Source organism: Hibiscus syriacus, unplaced genomic scaffold, assembly GCF_006381635.1.
Source record: "Hibiscus syriacus cultivar Baekdansim isolate YM2019G1 unplaced genomic scaffold, ASM638163v2 tig00111540_pilon, whole genome shotgun sequence".
Classification (NCBI taxonomy): Eukaryota; Viridiplantae; Streptophyta; class Magnoliopsida; order Malvales; family Malvaceae; genus Hibiscus; species Hibiscus syriacus.
In genome coordinates, this window is record NW_024063114.1 from 485731 (window position 1) to 503941 (window position 18211).

An 18211-nucleotide genomic window follows, 5' to 3' on the forward strand; every position below is an offset into this window, starting at 1 on the left:
TGGACTTACCCACAATGCATTAATATTGTGAAATACTGCAAGCCCGTTGTCCAAATTGATGGGACATTCTTGTATGGAAAATACATACATGTTTTATTATTGGCAGTTGTCTAAGATGGTAATCGCGACATTCTTCCAATTGTTTTTGCCCTTGTTGAAGGTGAAGATATAGATTCTTAGGCTTTTTTCTCAGAAACTTATACTTACATGTTATCACGAGGGGAAAATATATATCATTTCAAACCATGAACCTGGGATCAAAGCATCAATGAACTTTTTGGGTCCAATGTGGATATCGTCCTATATCCAACATCGGTATTGTATCTGACATATTGTCGTGAACTATCATAGAAAATTTAAGAAGAATGATGAACGCCAATTACTTGTCTGCATGGGTATATCATAATGCCTAAATTTATTTCTCAATCATTTTCATTTTTATGGTAAATTAACAGTAAGTACTACATTTGACGCTCATAATACGAACTATTACCTCAAACGTTTGAGTCCATGCTTCAATATTTGCAAAGAAAAAATGAGCAATGATATAATTACATCAGCCTCATCAACAAAGAAATTTGGATAAATGCATACGATGGTGGATATTAATATAGACATGACAACCAACTTGGTTGAGACTATCAATTCGACCTTAAAGGGGACGCGTCATTTACTAGTAATAACTTTGGTTAAAACGACGTATTTTTGTTTAGGAGCATTTTTCCAAGCTCGGGGGACAAGCTCAAACTTGGATACAAAATGACCATGTTTATCACCCAAGATTAGTTGCAGGTCTACAAAAAAAAGATTACACCAAATAGAAAGTCTGTAACAAGCTTCTCTCGAACCCATGAATTATTTCGTGTCACAAAATGCCATGACCACTTCAAGGGATTGAATCTAACTCATTCAAAGTTAATCTATAAGATATATGGTGTGACTGTGGGTTTTTTCAAGTTCTGAAGTATCAATGCTCCCATGTCATAGTAGCTTGCTCTTATACTCGTCAAGACTATAATGTTTTATGGATCATGTATACCGAATTACAACCGTATTTAAGGTATATGAATTTGAGTTTCCCCCGATAGGTAATGAGAAATACCCAGATGAGGTTCAGAATTAGCTTCTGATTGTACTAGATCCATCCTTATTGAGGGAGACAAGTCGTCCAAAATCTACTCGAATTCATTGTGATATGGATATTTGAGAGACGTTCAAAGAAAACAAAAGATGTGGACATTGTAGAAACCTAGGCTACAATAGGAAAATATGTCCTTCTCTTTAGCATCACCTAACCATTAAAAATAACAATGTAATTGTAGTTTCTGGAAATCTCAATCTGTATTATTTCATTTTCGTTTACTTTCAATTAATGTCATTTGAGCATCAACAAGTAATTGGCTACTCAAGTGAAAATTAAATAAAAACATTACAAACTAAAGTGGTGAAAATGATTAAAACAATTAAATAGAAACATTAAATATAAATGTTACAATTCAAATAATTAAATAATAACAACATTAAGAAACATAATAAATAATAATTCCATAATTCAATACATTTGATGATAAACAAAGAAAATTAGATAAAAACATTACAAACTAAACAAGTCTATCAATGTATGTATCTTGAATGTGTTCCACAGGGTTGCAACTCTATATTTCGATAAGGGTTTTTTTCGTATAACTTATTTTTCCTCCTCACTCTCATCATCAGTAGCAGTAACAGTAGCTATATTTTGTTGATGAGGGACGAATGATGATGTAGGATCTCCATAGAATAAGGACCCTGGAGGTATATGACTAACCATCCCACTACTCATAGAAAACTGTAAAAACTACGAAAACATCGACATCGATGACTGCGATCCATACTGAGCCAGAGGTGTATGTGTCTGTGGTGAATCACCACCCACCAAATAAGTAGCATATAAAGCCCACGCTTGATCATTAAGCATATAAGTATAATATTTTCCAGGATATGTCATAAAACCCTGTGGTGGTGGCATCTAAAACTATTGTGGTGCAATCAAAATCGACGATGTACCCATGTATAGTGACGGGCTGGGAATATAAATCGGTGTAGATGGTGGTTGTTGTGATGGTTTCGATGCTGTAGTTGAGGATGGACCGGAAGCGTATACTCCTATCCACAAGTCAAGGGACGATAATGCTATGACGGTGGACGCTTTTCTCGACACCGATGAAAGCTTCCACCTGTGCTTCTTCAGAAAATAGGAATGGCTTATCATTCGTTTTGAATCACTCATAATAATCACCCGCAACCGAATAATGATCCACATAAATCGGCTCCCTATGGGGAATGCGTCCACGTCAATCCTCCCATATCATTATCCACTCGCTATGCTTCAGCAGCCAATTGACATCCTTTTTGCCCCGTCTATCAACGTTATGCATATTGTCGAGATTCTTAGGTTCTTCAAGAATTTGTTGTACGAAACTGAATTGGTGGAGCACGAGATCAATAGGATGCCACTCGATAATATCATAACTTATCAAAGGGACCACCACCATCCGTACATCTAATAAGCTACTCAACTGAGGTGGGATGCAAAGCCTCATTTATTGTGTATAATAAAGAGCTCATTCAAACTAAAACAAATATATAATTCTTATCAAAATAATATTTTAATTATATAATGATAATTAAAGGTAAATAATAAAATTTAAATGCATACCTCTGTATCAGCCTTCTGATCAATGAGTAGCCGAATTTCTTCCAATTCATATGGTATATCACAAGGATTTTCCTTGTACATGACCACCTATTCAATGTAAAGAAATATTTCATTATATACTCAAAAAATTATTTATATACGAACTCAATATTGAAATTATCTCAACAATAACGGGAAGAGTAACAAGTTATTCACGACCGATCATAAAAAGGGCATGCGATACCACACCCATGATTGGAGAAGAATGAGATATTTGTCGATAGCATTTTTTCGATAATCAATTGCCTGACACATTTCTCTATACAAATATGCCAAAATTACGGAGTCCTAACTGAGTCCGCCGGTAACGTAATAATCATCAAGGAAACGCAACCACACACAATGAACTTGGTTTCGAGTTTTATCGGGCATCAAGATCATTCCTATGAGTTGTAACATGCAAACCCAGACAAATATTTTAGCTTGTTCCTCGGAACAGTCTTCACTTAAATGTTGAAAATTTATAGCTAACCATGATAACAATATTCGACCACCGTTGAAATTAGGCGGATGCCTCCAAGATACTCCTCGCACAAGGAATGGCAATTACCATCTGCCACACCAAAAATAACATCTCCATCTACCGAAAGCCCCAAGTGTATGAAAACATCATCCAACATAATAGTGCACTCCCCACACGGAAGATGAAATGTGTGTGTCTCTGGTCTCCATCTCTCAATCAGTGCATAAATAAGGTTGGATTCAATATTACAATGTCATTCATATTTCGCTATATAACTGAATCCAACCTCATCTAAATATGGCCAGACACGACTCAATATCTCTAACTTAGCGTTACGAATAAATAGTTCTAATATACGATCATTCCCCTAATTAAATAAATAATATAAAAATTAAAATATAAATTAATAAAAAAAATAAAAATATTCACAATAATTAAAATAACACAATTTAAAATTGTTATCGTATCGACAAAATGACTTGATATATGATTCTCATCTAAACGCGACAACTCGTCTTCCATTTTATAACTGCAAAAAATAATAAGAAAATAAGTAAATTAAATAATAATAAAAATATTAAACTATTAAATGATTATAATATAATAAAATATATATATAACTTCTAAAAACAATAATAAAACTTACTTAAAGTTTGCTATAAAAATCGATAAGAAGAGATTAAAATTTTTGTGTGTGGTTTGAGTGTTGTATAAGAGGGGGAGGGGGACAAGCTGATGGTCGTATTAAAGGGAGTAGGTGGTAATTTAATGGAAGACACATATCATGATTCTCGCCTTTCGTCATGTGTCAAATTCCCCACGAAGGCACGAATTATTATCCGAGCTTTTCACCGTGACATTAACTCAGATAAAATCTTATAAAAGAGAGTATTATGATCTGCTTCTTCCATCTATATTTGCAAGGTGCGTATCTTAAAACACCCTTTATTATAATTATATAAAAAAGAGTATTAGATCAATAATATTTAAATAAATAGTGTCTAATAATTAATTATTGATTATTTGGATGATATTTTTGGATAAAAAGGACATACTTTTGCTTGTTTTTTAATTATTATTTTTATTTATTTTATTAACGGGTGGAAGCGGAAAGAAAAAGGAGGGAAGGGGGAGGAATCTGATGCCCCTTTTGATGTGTGAGTGGTTGGTTCTGATTTTACCTTCAACTTTCTCTCATCTCTCATTTTCTGCCTCCCTTTTTCTTTCTTCCCAAACAAAAACTCTTTCCTGTCAAAAAAAAATTTTTTTTGCCTTCAATCAAAATTTCCCAAAGGTAATAATCTCTTTTGCCCTAGTTTTCCCTTCTTCTACATCTATCCTGCCTATTGTTATTCAAGGCAAAGGCTTCACTTGTTTTGTATTCTTCTTTTTTTTCACATGTTCTTCAACGTTCCTTCCGAAAAACTATTTACTTACTATATATGTTTACAAATGATTTCACCATACCCTATGTCTTCTCAGCTTATGGGTTCCTTTCTTGCTTAGTCTCAATGTTAACAAGAAGGAGAATCTAGTCTGTGGGCTTAAATACTAGATTTCCTTCATGGGATCTGTTCTACTGTACCTTTCAGATTTGGGTTTTTCTTCTTGTTTGATATAGTCATCTCTTTCTTTGTTTCATTTCATGTTTTTTTTTTTTGCTCCTTTGTTCAATTTCTCACCCAGCTTCAAAAATTTTCCGATTTACATGTATTAATCTTCGCTTTATTCTCTATGATCTAACTAGCTATGGTTTACCTTTTTTTCTATGGGATTTGATCATTTTCTTGAAATTTTTAGTAGTCGATGGTGTTGCCACAAATCACAAAGATCAGTACTTTTCACTTCTTTGGGTTTGCCCACATAAAATAATGCTCCCTCATGGACTTTGGTTGAACATCTTTCCTTGCGGGTTTTGTTCTTTGCTTTCCTTGATTAACCAAAACGCACATGCTTCTAAAACACTCCTTCCCTTTCACATAAAATAACGTTGCTTTCACTGCCTGATCTTCTTCATCTTCTCAGTTGTGTCTTTCTTAAAACTATTCTTATTACCATATCATCTTCTTAATTCTATCTAATATTGCTGCAGGCTATGAATGATCGAAGATGCGAGTGGGATATCGTTTGATCTTGTGAATACTGTTTTGTAGAAAGAAGTTATAAGAGATACAACCGAAGAGAGGAAGAAGAGATCAGAGGGAAAAGGGTTATGCTGAAAATAAGAGGCTCTACTGCTGGAGAAAGAAGCAGTATAAGTGTGGCTTGTGACTGTTGTGAAAACAGCACAAGAAGAGAGCAGCTTTTCATCAGATGTTATCCATTGAAAACCCTCCACCAGATCCCCCATGTCCATGCCAAGTTCTAGAACAGCTGAAAAGTGGTGGTGATGAGATTGAGAGGCCCCCTCACAAGCTTCCCTTGCCTGAGGTAGATCTACTAAACAAGCCGTTTCTTGATAATCATCATCATCAACAGCAGCATCAGCATCAGCATCATACCTCACTCCCCAAGTTCTCCATAAGGTAATATATAATATTATTTAGTTCAGTTTGATTTTGATTTCTTTTCACTCCATCTTGTTCTCTTCAACATGAGGTGAACAGTGACCATGTTTTTTTTCCTTATGGATTCTAACAGCTTTCCTTTGATCTCACCTTAAGACATCTGTTGGGTCAGATCCACGAGTTTTATGTTACTCGGTGACTCAGTTCAACATGGGAACCTAAAATATTGACACAGACCAAATCTTTGCCCCTATTTTGGTCTTGGGAAGGTAGTTGGGAGGGGTACTTTTGGACATGTGATTTTATTTTTGGGAGCAAACTTCTGGGAAGTTCTTTGCGTTCTCTTTGCAGCAAGATGTGTACTTGAAACTTGACCACTCTTTACCATTTCATGCAGATAGTACTTTTCATTTTTCCTCTCATTTGCCTGGGGTAATTCAGTATAATAGATCATTGAATCTTGGGTTTTGTTTTGCTTCTCTGTTTCTTCACCGTTAATGTGTTTCCTCTCTCTTTTGAGTATTTGTTATGGTCCATGTGTCCCCCCTCCTCCTTGACTTAACATACAATATCAGAGTGTTCTAGATTTCAACCTTTGATTCCCCTAAGAAAAGCTCTTGAATGATCAGTTTTTGCTTCTTTCATAGTGATTGACCCTTTTTAACGTATAAATCTCTTCATGTGTTTACCCCCAGTTACTGACGGCAGAGATCTTCTTGTACTGCAGAGATTATGTTTTCACTGCTCGAGGCAATGATATCAAGAAGAATTGGCCGTTTTCTTCCAAGAATTTGCAGCTTTGTTTGAAGCATGGCTTGAAAGATCCATTGCCACCATTTGAGCTTCTTGGTACTGTAAAAAACCAGTCCATATAGAGATGCGTGGTTGAAACCGGTACATTTCAGAAGCAAACTACGAGAAAATTCGGTGATGAGCCATCTGGGTCAAACGATCATGTGGTCCTAGAGTCGTCCAATGATGCTTACTCAAACCATAACCTAGCAGTTACTTGCATCGACAATAGCTCGTGCAGATCGGGAGGAGAACATGGAAATGATTTACCTTCGACAACAGCAAGTGTTTCTCAAGCTGATATAGACTCGGTTCTTGTTAACAAGCAGTCCGACTCAGCATTAGAAACCGATACAACAGTGGAGGCATCAGCTGGAGTTCAAGCTGCTGGCAAGCCCCGTAAGACTGAAAACGCAACCCGACCATCTGGGAAGAAGTGCAGATTAATTGTGAAATTTGGTGCACAGTCTGAACCTAAATCTACTGAAGATATTGCTTCAAGCTCTACCATGCTATCTGAATCCATGGCTTCTAAAGTTTGCCCTGTTTGTAAAACCTTTTCTTCCTCTTCCAATACCACCTTGAATGCTCACATCGACCAATGTCTTTCAGATGAATCGACTCCCAAGTGGACTGTGGATTCTAGCCATAGAATAAAGCCGAGGAAGACGAGAATGATGGTGGATATTTATGCTACTGCTAAACCATGCACTTTAGAAGAACTTGATAGGAGGAATGGAAGACTTGAAATATCTGATGAAGGGAAAAAGCAAAGGGCTTCTTCTATTAATCCCAGGGATACTGTTGATGTAGGTGCTGTTTATTTTGATGACAATGGTACAAAAATCCGTATTTTATCAAAGTCTAATGATGTTCCACCAGTGTTAAAAGTCGGAGATGATCCTGGACCAAGCAAAGCTTTCAAGGGAAGCAAATTCTTTTCGACAAAAAAGAAAAGGCGACATCCCTCAAAACATCACAAGCATCTTAAACTTGCTCCTCAAAGCCGAAAACTTACCTCGCATAAGACCTGCTCTTCTACGGTACACTCTCTTTATTATTTCCTCCTTATCCATATCTTCTGCCTTTTACCTGATTATTTTATATTACTTTCTTGGGTGCTTTTAAAGGTTTTTTCTGCTTGTATTTGATGCCGACTAGCTGATTGAGTTATATTTTTAAATCCCTTGGAAACAATGTTGCCCGGACTCTTCATTTCTCTTGAAGTTCTTAGGCCCAATGCTTGCATCCAACAAATACATTTGGAGATATAACCTCCAAAGGTTACGAAAAGAAAACATTTAAAAAAATCTAAGCGTATCCATGGAGATATTTACCCGTATCCAACACACACCCAAGCCCCAGTAACATAGTTGAAACACAAGTAATTTTTATTGAAAAATAAACATTCTTATATGCCCTTAGTATTTGAACCCATTCCATGTTTTGTAGTTTGTGATTATAGGTTCTGCAGTGAATTGAAAACATAAGTAGTTATGAATTAAAACTTAACAAGCTTATTGCGCTCCGTGCTTTTTTTGTTTGTGATTATAAGCTTTGCTGTGACCATGGCATCCACATGCTGCTAGAATAATAATGGGGTATAAAAAAGGCTTTCTTGACGTAAAAAATTTAACAGTTGCTATAATGTTTTTCAACAGATGGTTGGAGGTCTAAAAGGGTACCATGGAGTAGCAGAAACCTGCCAGAGCGATGGACCGGATGTGCCAAAGCAAGTCAAATCCAGTGATTCTAGAAACTTTAGGGAAAGGGTGTGCTCTAAACAAGTTGGTCTTTCAAGGAAGCCTAGTAATCAAGCTAGAAATCAACCTTCGGTTTGCAGACGGAATGTTTCCCTGGACTTGCAGGTTCAGAGGGATCAACCACATCAAGGAGATCCTGTTGCGGAGAGAAACTGTGTTCGCAGGTTAAAAAGTTCATCTGAAATTGCAATTTCTTCTCCTGAAAAATGTGAGAAGAGAGAGAAGCCAGTTCATGAAGCCCCAGATATGAATGAGAGGGAACATTCTTTTGGGAGAAAGAGAGTAAGGAATTCCTTGTGTGGAGCAAGAATCCGTGACAAGGTGAAGCTAAGATCACATAAGCAAAATGAAAATCACTTGAGTAAAGACCATTCCCATCTAGGTAAGGATCGTTTGGTGAAATCTTTGAGCTCTGGTGGAAATTGTTCATCTTCATTGAGCAAGAAGATGGTTGATAATGATGCAAATAGTAATCCCAATACTCCCGTCACTTCTATGGCACCTATTAGTGGCCGTTCGTTTGCATTCAAACGCTTCAGATCCTCACCAAAGAAAAATGTGTCATCTTCTAGCAGCAGGTCTTCCGTGGGTAAATTTGGGTCAAACTTGGTTAAGAATCATTTAGTGACGGAAAGTCTGCGTTTTATGGAGGAAATCGATGAAGATGTATCCTGGGGTCCCGATTCTGATCAAGAATGTGACTTGATGCATGATAGTTCCGAAAATCAACCTGGAAGGAAAGAGATTACTGAAGAAATGCCATTTGGAGGAAGCATCATCCTAGGATCCCCATCTGGAGAACAAAGAAGAAAAAGTATTTCTAGTAGGGAGGAATCCATGACTTTGAGCATACATTCGACACGTAATTTTTCTTCTTCTGATGAGATGGAGAACACTGATTCTTATGCAAGAAGTGCTGAGAATACTCTGGATAAAGCTGGTGGCTTGGAATCTTTTGAGGATACTGACACTAGTTTGAGTCACTCAGAAGAAACCAAGTTTAACAAACATGGTAATCTTTCCGAGAATAGGTCCAATTCTATACAAACTCATGAGGATTACAGTGGGCACTTGTGTGGGGGTGAAGGAGTGGCTAACCTTACAGATCCAGGTCTTGTTGGTGAACCGCACATGTTTTGTGCTGAACTTAGCCATGATATTATTGGACAAAAAGGTAATATGGGAAGAGAATTGGATTCTGATGCGGCACAGTTGAACTCTTTTCCTGAGGTTGATCCGATACCTATTCCTGGTCCCCCAGGATCATTTTTGCCAAGTCCTAGGGCCATGGGCTCCGATGATTTTCAAGGGAATTCATCATTGACCACCAGCCGAATTCGGTCCTCTCAGGATCAGCTTGATTTGGTTGATGGGGAATCATCGGATTCACCCATATCTGCAATGTCTACAATCTCTAATTCTCTGGAAGCCAAGTCAGATTCGAAGCTTGCTGAACCATTAGCATTTGTCGGTAATCCTGCAATGCTAGAAAATTATAGATTTGGCTGCTCTAGCGCCAAATCTGGGCCTTTAGTTGAAAATGGTGCTGCATTTCCCCATACAAGTGCGGGACTTGAAAGAATATCTAAAGGAGAGAAGTTTAGAGAGCATAGAACTTCTATTGAAAATAGACCTTTGATTTTCAATAATGATGATCAGCCATGCTGGTGTCAGAGAAAAGAAAGATCATACCAGGGTTTTGCACTAAATTATCAGGAGTCACAACTACTAAGTCGACGGGCAACAACTTCGATGATGGTCCCTACCATGGGAATGCAAATTTGTGCCAATCAAAATATCAGTCCTGATAACATGGATGCAAGACCAGAAACAAACTCGCGGAAGAGTAGTGCGATTTTAGGATCCGAACAAGTGGTTGTACCCGTCTTGAAACCTCCTGCAGGTTCCATTGCTTTCGAAGGAATCCCGGGTGCTGTTGTCAAGCTTTCTGATCGCAGTAACATTGATCCTGCTACCCCATCTTCTAATCCCGTTCTCAGGCTAATGGGAAAGAACTTAATGGTGGTTAACAAGGAGGAAGACACATCTGTGCCACTTGGTCAGGCCCAGTCATGTTTCCCTGAGTATTCATCTAACTCCGAAGTTTCCAACTTCGTCTGGAATCTCTACGAGCAATATTGGGAATCAAGGTGAAATAGCCTTTCATCAGACAATGCCTCAGAGTTCTTCAATCTTTGATCAGCATCCAAAAGATTTGGCAGGTAAATCTTTTGATGTCCAATTAACAAATGGCTATAGAAACCATGCAAATCTTGGAACACCACAAACGCCAGCACAATTTACAGCTGGTATATTTTTTTGATGGACGTATGGAATGTGAGCTTACAACCTCCATGGAGCCATACAAATATGCAGGCGACTATAACTTGCCAGCTCTACCGAGCAGACTGAAGAACAAGCCAGGTCCAGATATGGAGAAAGTCACAAATCTAGACTACCTACATAGGAACGGTGATTCTGCTGCTGTTTCCAAAGAAGTAATTGTCACTGATGATGCTCCTGAAAGTGAAACAAACAAATTCTCCGACACTGCCAAGCGTTTTAAAGGCTTGAGGGAAAGCTCACTGATACCAGCTGGCCTTTCGATGCCATTAGTTCCTAATCATAGCGTAAGGCGCATGAATACTTTTTCTCGTTATCAGCTGGAAGGCTCATTACGGGGTGACCCGTCCATGGTACAAAATAATAACTTTAATACAATCCCTTCTGGTCGAGCCGATGCAGTTCCTTTTCGATGGGATTGCACTTCAGAACGTTCCGGTGTGCCTCAGCGGGGGCCTCTTATGGCTGCATCATCCTCAAGTGGCCATCTCAGACCTGCAGCTTATTATTCTCCGAGTTTGTCTTAGCAGCTTTGGGTGGTATGGGAATTGTACTGAATCTTGAGCTTCTCCTTGACTGATAAGATTTCAGGCTTCGAGACGATATGCAACAAGCTAAAATAATTGCAGTTTGAGTTTTAATAGATTCTGTGCAAGTTTAGCATTTGAGATGTCATAGTTTGCATTTATTTTTCATTCACTTACAATTAAACAAACTTTTCACAGTTTTCGAGACTTATTACAAAGACTAGATAATATATATAAGCAAAATCCTTGAATAAACCTGGCAGAGTTTAAAGTGTCCTTGTATCAAATATTTTATCATGTTTTTCTAATGTTTTGTTATACTTGTTGAGTTGCTTCGACATGCGAACAAAGGCTGTTCTTGTCAATTTAATTAATGGCATAGGGATTATGATCAATCATCGGTTTTCTATGTATATATTTTGAAGTAATAAGCGAATATGCATATAAATACGCGAAATATTAAAAATCTGAAGATCATTAAATGTGGGAATATACATACGTATTAGTAATGAGCAAGAGCTTTCACAGCTGAGGAACTGTCAAAGTGGGGGTGAAATACGTATCTGTAATCATTGCATGGCTAAATTTGCATGTCTGAAGCATGAAACAATGGTTGTGATGGACATGCATGGATCAATGAGTGATACGTAAATGATCAGTAAAAATACAACAAAATATATCTTGTGTAAAACGACCTTTGTAAATATAACAGTTGTAGCAGTCATGGACATGCATGCATGATACCAGTTAGAAGAACTGAACCAGGAAAAAAACAAAAGCAAAGAGCTCTATAAACAAGGATGAATAGTATTATATACATGTATATGATGGAGGTGGGGTAATGATATTGATTGGGATATTCTTCTTAGTTAGGAGACAAACGAGAAGAATAAAAATAAGAAACGATTGAAGATAATTGATTCACTGTAAAGATGATTTATATACTGCCATGGCTACGTACGTATGTAGTTTTCATTCGTTGTTATTACTATCGATTCGGCCTCAAACAAACATACATGTAATGAATCACGTTTGGCTGTCGTTGCCAAATACGCTGAGTGGTGTGATCCTCGGCATTTTGACGAAGTGAGTCGAGTACAGTCCGAGTCACGATTTGGTAAAAAAAAACAAAGAAAGAATGATAGATGTAGAGAGAGAGAGAAAGTGGTGGGGTTGCTTTTCTCCAACTAGGCACTTAAAGCTTTCTGGGAGCTGCAGTAAGACGCAACTACAAATTGTATAATCATAAATAAATATAATAATGGTAATCACACATCATATATAATTATGCACTTTTCCCGCCTCTTTATTTTAATAAGACGTGTCAACTAATTTATCTTGATTGTTAAAAAATTTATTATTATTTTTAAAATATGTGAGTTTAAGTAGTTATAGTGAAGTGAGTGAACGTTTTTTTATTAAATAGTTAAGAGTATTTAAAATAAATATTATTTTATAATTAATTTAGATTCATACAAAATTATTTTAATAAGATCAGTGCAAGTATATTAAAATATTAGGGTAAACTACACTAGTAGTCCCTAAACTTTTAGAGGATTTCAAGGTAATCGCCCATCATATTCAATTGATGTGCAATAAAACAACACATAAATTAGTTAATTTGAATGGTCCCACACACGCTGACAAGCAACTAACTAAATAGGAGTACTACTACTATTATAAATTGGAAAGGGAGGAGGGCAGTTTGGTAATTAAAAAAGGCTACATCCGTCTTCTTCTATTGTGTTCATTTCTGAAGCATTGGCAGCCGACCAGTTCAGCCCTATTGTCTCTGTGTGGGCCCTGTCTACCCATGTGTCCCCCGCCGCCCACATTCTTTTTCATTTACTCTTTTTAATTTTCACTTAATAAGTAATTATAATTGTACCATTTGTAGTACTCAAGTAATTCCTCTTCAGGTGAAAACAAACTCAAAAAATAAATATATATTTTTTAAAGAATTACTCAATAATAAATTTGATTCTATTTACTTAAATAGCATCATGAAAATTATTTTAAAATGGGTCATTACTGTACTTAATTATTAAAATAATATTTTTTTAAAAAAATTAATTGAATGTATTATATAAGATGAATGTATATTGTGAGATATAAATTTTATTAGTTGAAATGAAATATACAACTGATAAAATATAAATTTCATAAATTTAAATTAATAAATAAATTATGATCAACAAAACACACTTTTACTTATCACATTCACTTCGATATTAAATTAATATAATTCTTTTAGAATCTCTATAACTATTTGATCGATTGAATCTCAATATATTAACGATGATGAATGCATTTAATTGATCAATATAATACTCAACATATTGTTTTTCATCTATTCTTAAAATAAAAATCATATGCACAAATACTATCCTACTTAAATATGGCAATTTAATTAGAATCTAATATGTTCTGACTCGATCCAACTTGATAGAATCGGATTTTTTTTATAAAAAAAAAATCAAGATTGGGTCAGTCAAATTTTTAAGGAGTAGGGTCAGGTCGGGTTCGACTGGAGGGTAAAAACTTCGACCTAACCCAAGTATAATAATATAATTTTTTAAATTTTTATTTTCTTAAAATTAAGTCATTTCTTTATATCAGGTCATGTCAAAGTCAAATGAATTATATATATTTTGGGTCAGCTCGGATCTTATAGAGGATATAAAATTTCGGGTCAGGTGAGGGTGGAGGCAACCTGGCCTGTTTCCATCTTTAATCGTACTCAATATTTTACTATTGATATCGTATGTTGGATATATGAACTGCAAAACTACACCGTTAGCACTGACTGGAAATATAAACAGTAATTAAAAGGAACAGATTCGTAAACCGTGTCGTGATATAATCACTGTCTTAAAAACGAATTCGCCCCGATGTGTGTAATTGCTACAGTAGGCGGACCGTCCCCCGAGGTTAACACGGTCGCTCCGAATTCCGTACACCCGAAATCGGAGTGGACTGCCGGTGGTATTGCTCTTCTTATCGGAAAGCACAGAAAGAATAATTGCAGAAAACACTGAGAGTGAATTGTGAATGTTGAGAGTGAGTTGAGAAGCTGAATATAGCCCTCTATTTATAGGCTAAAAATAGGGTTAAAATCGTCCATAAAATTTCAGGATTAAATCTCTTCTTTTGTAACAGCTGAACCCGAAATTATATCATGTAACTCATAGAATTAAATCAAATAACTCCTGATATTAACAGCTTGTCTCCTCTGTACAAAGCTGGAAATCAGTCTAGATACATCTTAACGTTTTTTATTTAATTTAGGAAAAGTTGTTTAATTTCTGATAACTCTCATAAATCAGCTGTTATCATTTGTTTCCATTTGTTTCTCTAAAAAAATAGTATCCGCGCGAACGTGTCGAAGACACGTATTATCACGACCACGAGACGCGACGACAGTGCGCGAGAGTCCCCCTTATTCTCTTTCACTCAACAAGGAAGTGAGAACTCCATACTATAAATACACATTCACAATAGTATTTCTAATACTATGTGGGATTGAGCATTACCAACATCGTCTACTTATTTGTCCAACAATACTATCACAAACATTCTACCATCATCGTCGTCAATTATGTTATATACATATACACCAACATCATCATCTAAATCTTTAAAGTTCTTATTTAGCTAAAAGGAACCTAAACAAGGGTAGGGGATTAATTAGGTTTTATCCACTAAATCAGATTTAATACCAGTAAAAATAATTCAGCCCTTGTCCAAGTTTGGTTATCCTCTTTTATCTCCTATCTTCTATTTCATTTTATTTTTTCTATAATATTGGTGATATATATTATTATTTTATTAAAAATTATTAAATTGTTTAATTAAAATTATACGTCTCAATATTTCATTAAATGATTATTAAATTATTTTAATTTAAAAGTTTATCCGCAGCAGTTATTCTTCTTTGTAACAGTTATTTTACCTTAGCTGTTGGTTACCTAATTTTCTATCTTTCGGGCAACGGTGGTGGTCTTACTAGGGGTGTTCAAATTTTTGAACTAATTCGGTTAACCGACCGAACCGAATTAGTTCTGTCGGTTAACGGTTAATAAATTTTTTAGAATTCGGTTAACGGTTAATTCGGTTCGAAATCGGTTAATTAACCGAATTAATCGAATTAACCGAATTAACCCTTAAATATTTTTTATTATTTTTTCACCCCATATGTTGCCCCCCACTTCCTGCTACTCGGTTACCAATTATTTTATGCCTTGATTTGTGTAAGGTATGGGCACGAGCATGGGCAGGTGGAGCACTCGTTTAACAGTATTGGAACTTGCATCCATTTCTTGAATGTGTAATTCATTAATCTAAACTTTATGATCTTCCCATCATGCATAGTAGATATATTTGCATATAATTTCCCTAATGCATCCAAAAGATCAAATAATGAATGATAGTAGTTCTTAGCATTTCTCATAAGTGAGAAAGATAAAAGATACAGTGCTATAAACATTTCCAAACAGCACCAGAGTGAACCTTCCTCACCAACCTTGCCACTGCATTAGCCCAATCTCGGTCACCACCCAGGTTTATGCCATCTCCGATCACAACTTTTTTGCCTTCATCATCCACTTCATGTTCAAGAGGCTTGTGCAGTAAGTCCTGCACAAAACTGCACAAAAGAGCTAGTTATATTCTTGATTGTAGCATCAGAAAAATTAAGCATTTCACCTAGCAATACTGCAATAGTAGCTGTCGAGTTGCAGTTAGCACAACCTTCATGCACCATTTATTTTGTAGAATTTCAAATTTGTTGGTTTGTTTGAACTAAATTGATAGATACAAATATTTTATTTTAATATAATGTTTGAATCAAATTAATTAGATATTGTAAATTGTTTTTTTAATTAAAAAAATATTAAATTCTAAAATTCTAAAAAATTTCAGTTAATTCAAAAATTAACCGAAATTTATTCGGTTCGGTTAATATTTTAAAAAAAAGTACGGTTCGGTTAACAGTTAAAGAAAAAAAAAGTTCGGTTAATTCGGTTAATGGTAGTTCGGTCGGTTCGGCCACCGAATTAATCGAATGAACAACCCTAGGTCTTACACAACCATCTTCTTGTCTTTTTGTTCATCTTTTCCGTTATTTCTTATCTATTTTTATTAGTTTTCAATTATAGTTTAACGTGTTTTAATAATAATATATTCTCTTAGCCCTTTTTTCGTAAAAGGTATCATGGTTATATGTGTTTTTAGACCACTGATGTCGATTTCTTTTATTGGTATCATGATTATATGTGATTCTCTATGATTTCATGGTTGGTTGTTTTCTTGTTTATAAGACAAGCCATTGGTTATCTCATATCGGTGCTGGATAGGATTGCCATTAAGAGGAGATTGTTTTTTCAGTTGTCCATTTTGACTCTTCTTTAAGTTTTTCTCATCCATGTTTGGTGATCAGGGCTTTTTGTGTGATCCGATTATGTACATCGTTACCTCAATTGTTCACGCTTTTTCTTATCAGGCTATCACTAGTCGATCATTTTTATATTTTACTTATGATAGTCACGACTGTATTTATTTGGTCTGTATTTGATAATATGTTATTGATTTGACTTTCGACAAATCAATATATCCTAGTACTACTTTCAAAAAAATACTAGAATATATGAATAATAAATTTTAGGGTTAACTACATAGATTATAACTTATCTTTGTGTTTTGTCCATTTTTTGGTCATTGATTTAAAAAACATAAGATATTATCACTATTTTTTTATTTAATTAAGATATGGTCACCTCGAGCTAACTGTCCTTAACAACAGTTAAATATTTTGATATATTCTGTAACACCCTCAACCCGTACCCGACCCAGATACGAGTCCGATATGTCACTTTGACTTTTTAAAACAATATTCTTACAAAATAACAGAACATTTGGACTTGAATTGCATTTATTCAAAGTTTTCAAAGTTTACAAAAATAATTCAAAGTCCATTTAATTTGGAATTGAGCACAAAAATATTTTATGAATAGTATTGTATTGTATTGTATTGTATGAATAGTACTGATACTGTATGAATAGTACTAATATGTGTGAACAGTACTGATACTCAAAAACTTCGAATGTAAAATGTGTATCGATACTGCTATAGTGTACTGATACATTGCTATAGTATTTTCAGCCCAATATATATATATACATAGGTTTATACAAAATTCCCAAAATACTCAGAGCATACACGACTTAAAACGTTTAATTACATGCCGACATTGATTTACATAACAAAATGACATACTATTTAAGTTGCTTCTGATCTGATAGTTGCAGGAGTAATGTTGTCACAACTGCCTAGCTTTGCTTGTATACCTTCTCGGATCCTACGTGTGAAACACTCACACTCTAAGTCATCGACTTAGTGAGGCATAATGGTAATAACAATGAAATATAATGATAATGTCATAATGATATGAAATGTAATGAAATCACATATTTCATCCGTGCAAGTTGCATAACCATGTATCTTACCCATAATCTGATCAAATTACCATCATGAATTCGTATTAATAAGTTCTCTAGCTCATAATACAATACTGAGAACCTAAGATATGTGAGTACTGTGAAGTTGTGCACTATGCTGTCACCACAGCTGGTATAAATTCTCACTAGGGGCACGTAGAATTTGTCCCGAAGGACCGTGTAGAAATGCACCGAAGTGTCATATAAGATGTCTATATGGACCACGTAGGAATTCCTTAAGAATCATATACATATGCCAAGGATCAAGTATGTGTCTCAAAAGACATCACACATGTTCCAAAGAATACATATATGTCCCAAAGGACCGCGTAGACCCTCTACTCTTGGCATGCCAATTATACCTATAATTCTCATCTACATAACATGGGCTTATCACAATTCACATAGTATATCTCATAGACATGTAATTTCTTACCTTTATCACATAGTTCATGTAACTTTCCATGCATATTTATTATAATCATTATCACATAATGCATTTAATATGAAATTATGTCATGTATTATAGCATGGAATGTAATCATGTATTATTGTATTGACTCTAGACTTATCACAAGTCTAAA

General features: G+C 35.4%; 1 pseudogene; it reads left to right on the top strand.

Moving 5' to 3' along the window:
- Window positions 1-4314: 4314 nt before the first annotated feature.
- LOC120164563 lies at window positions 4315-10966 on the top strand (annotated as a pseudogene).
- Window positions 10967-18211: the final 7245 nt, after the last annotated feature.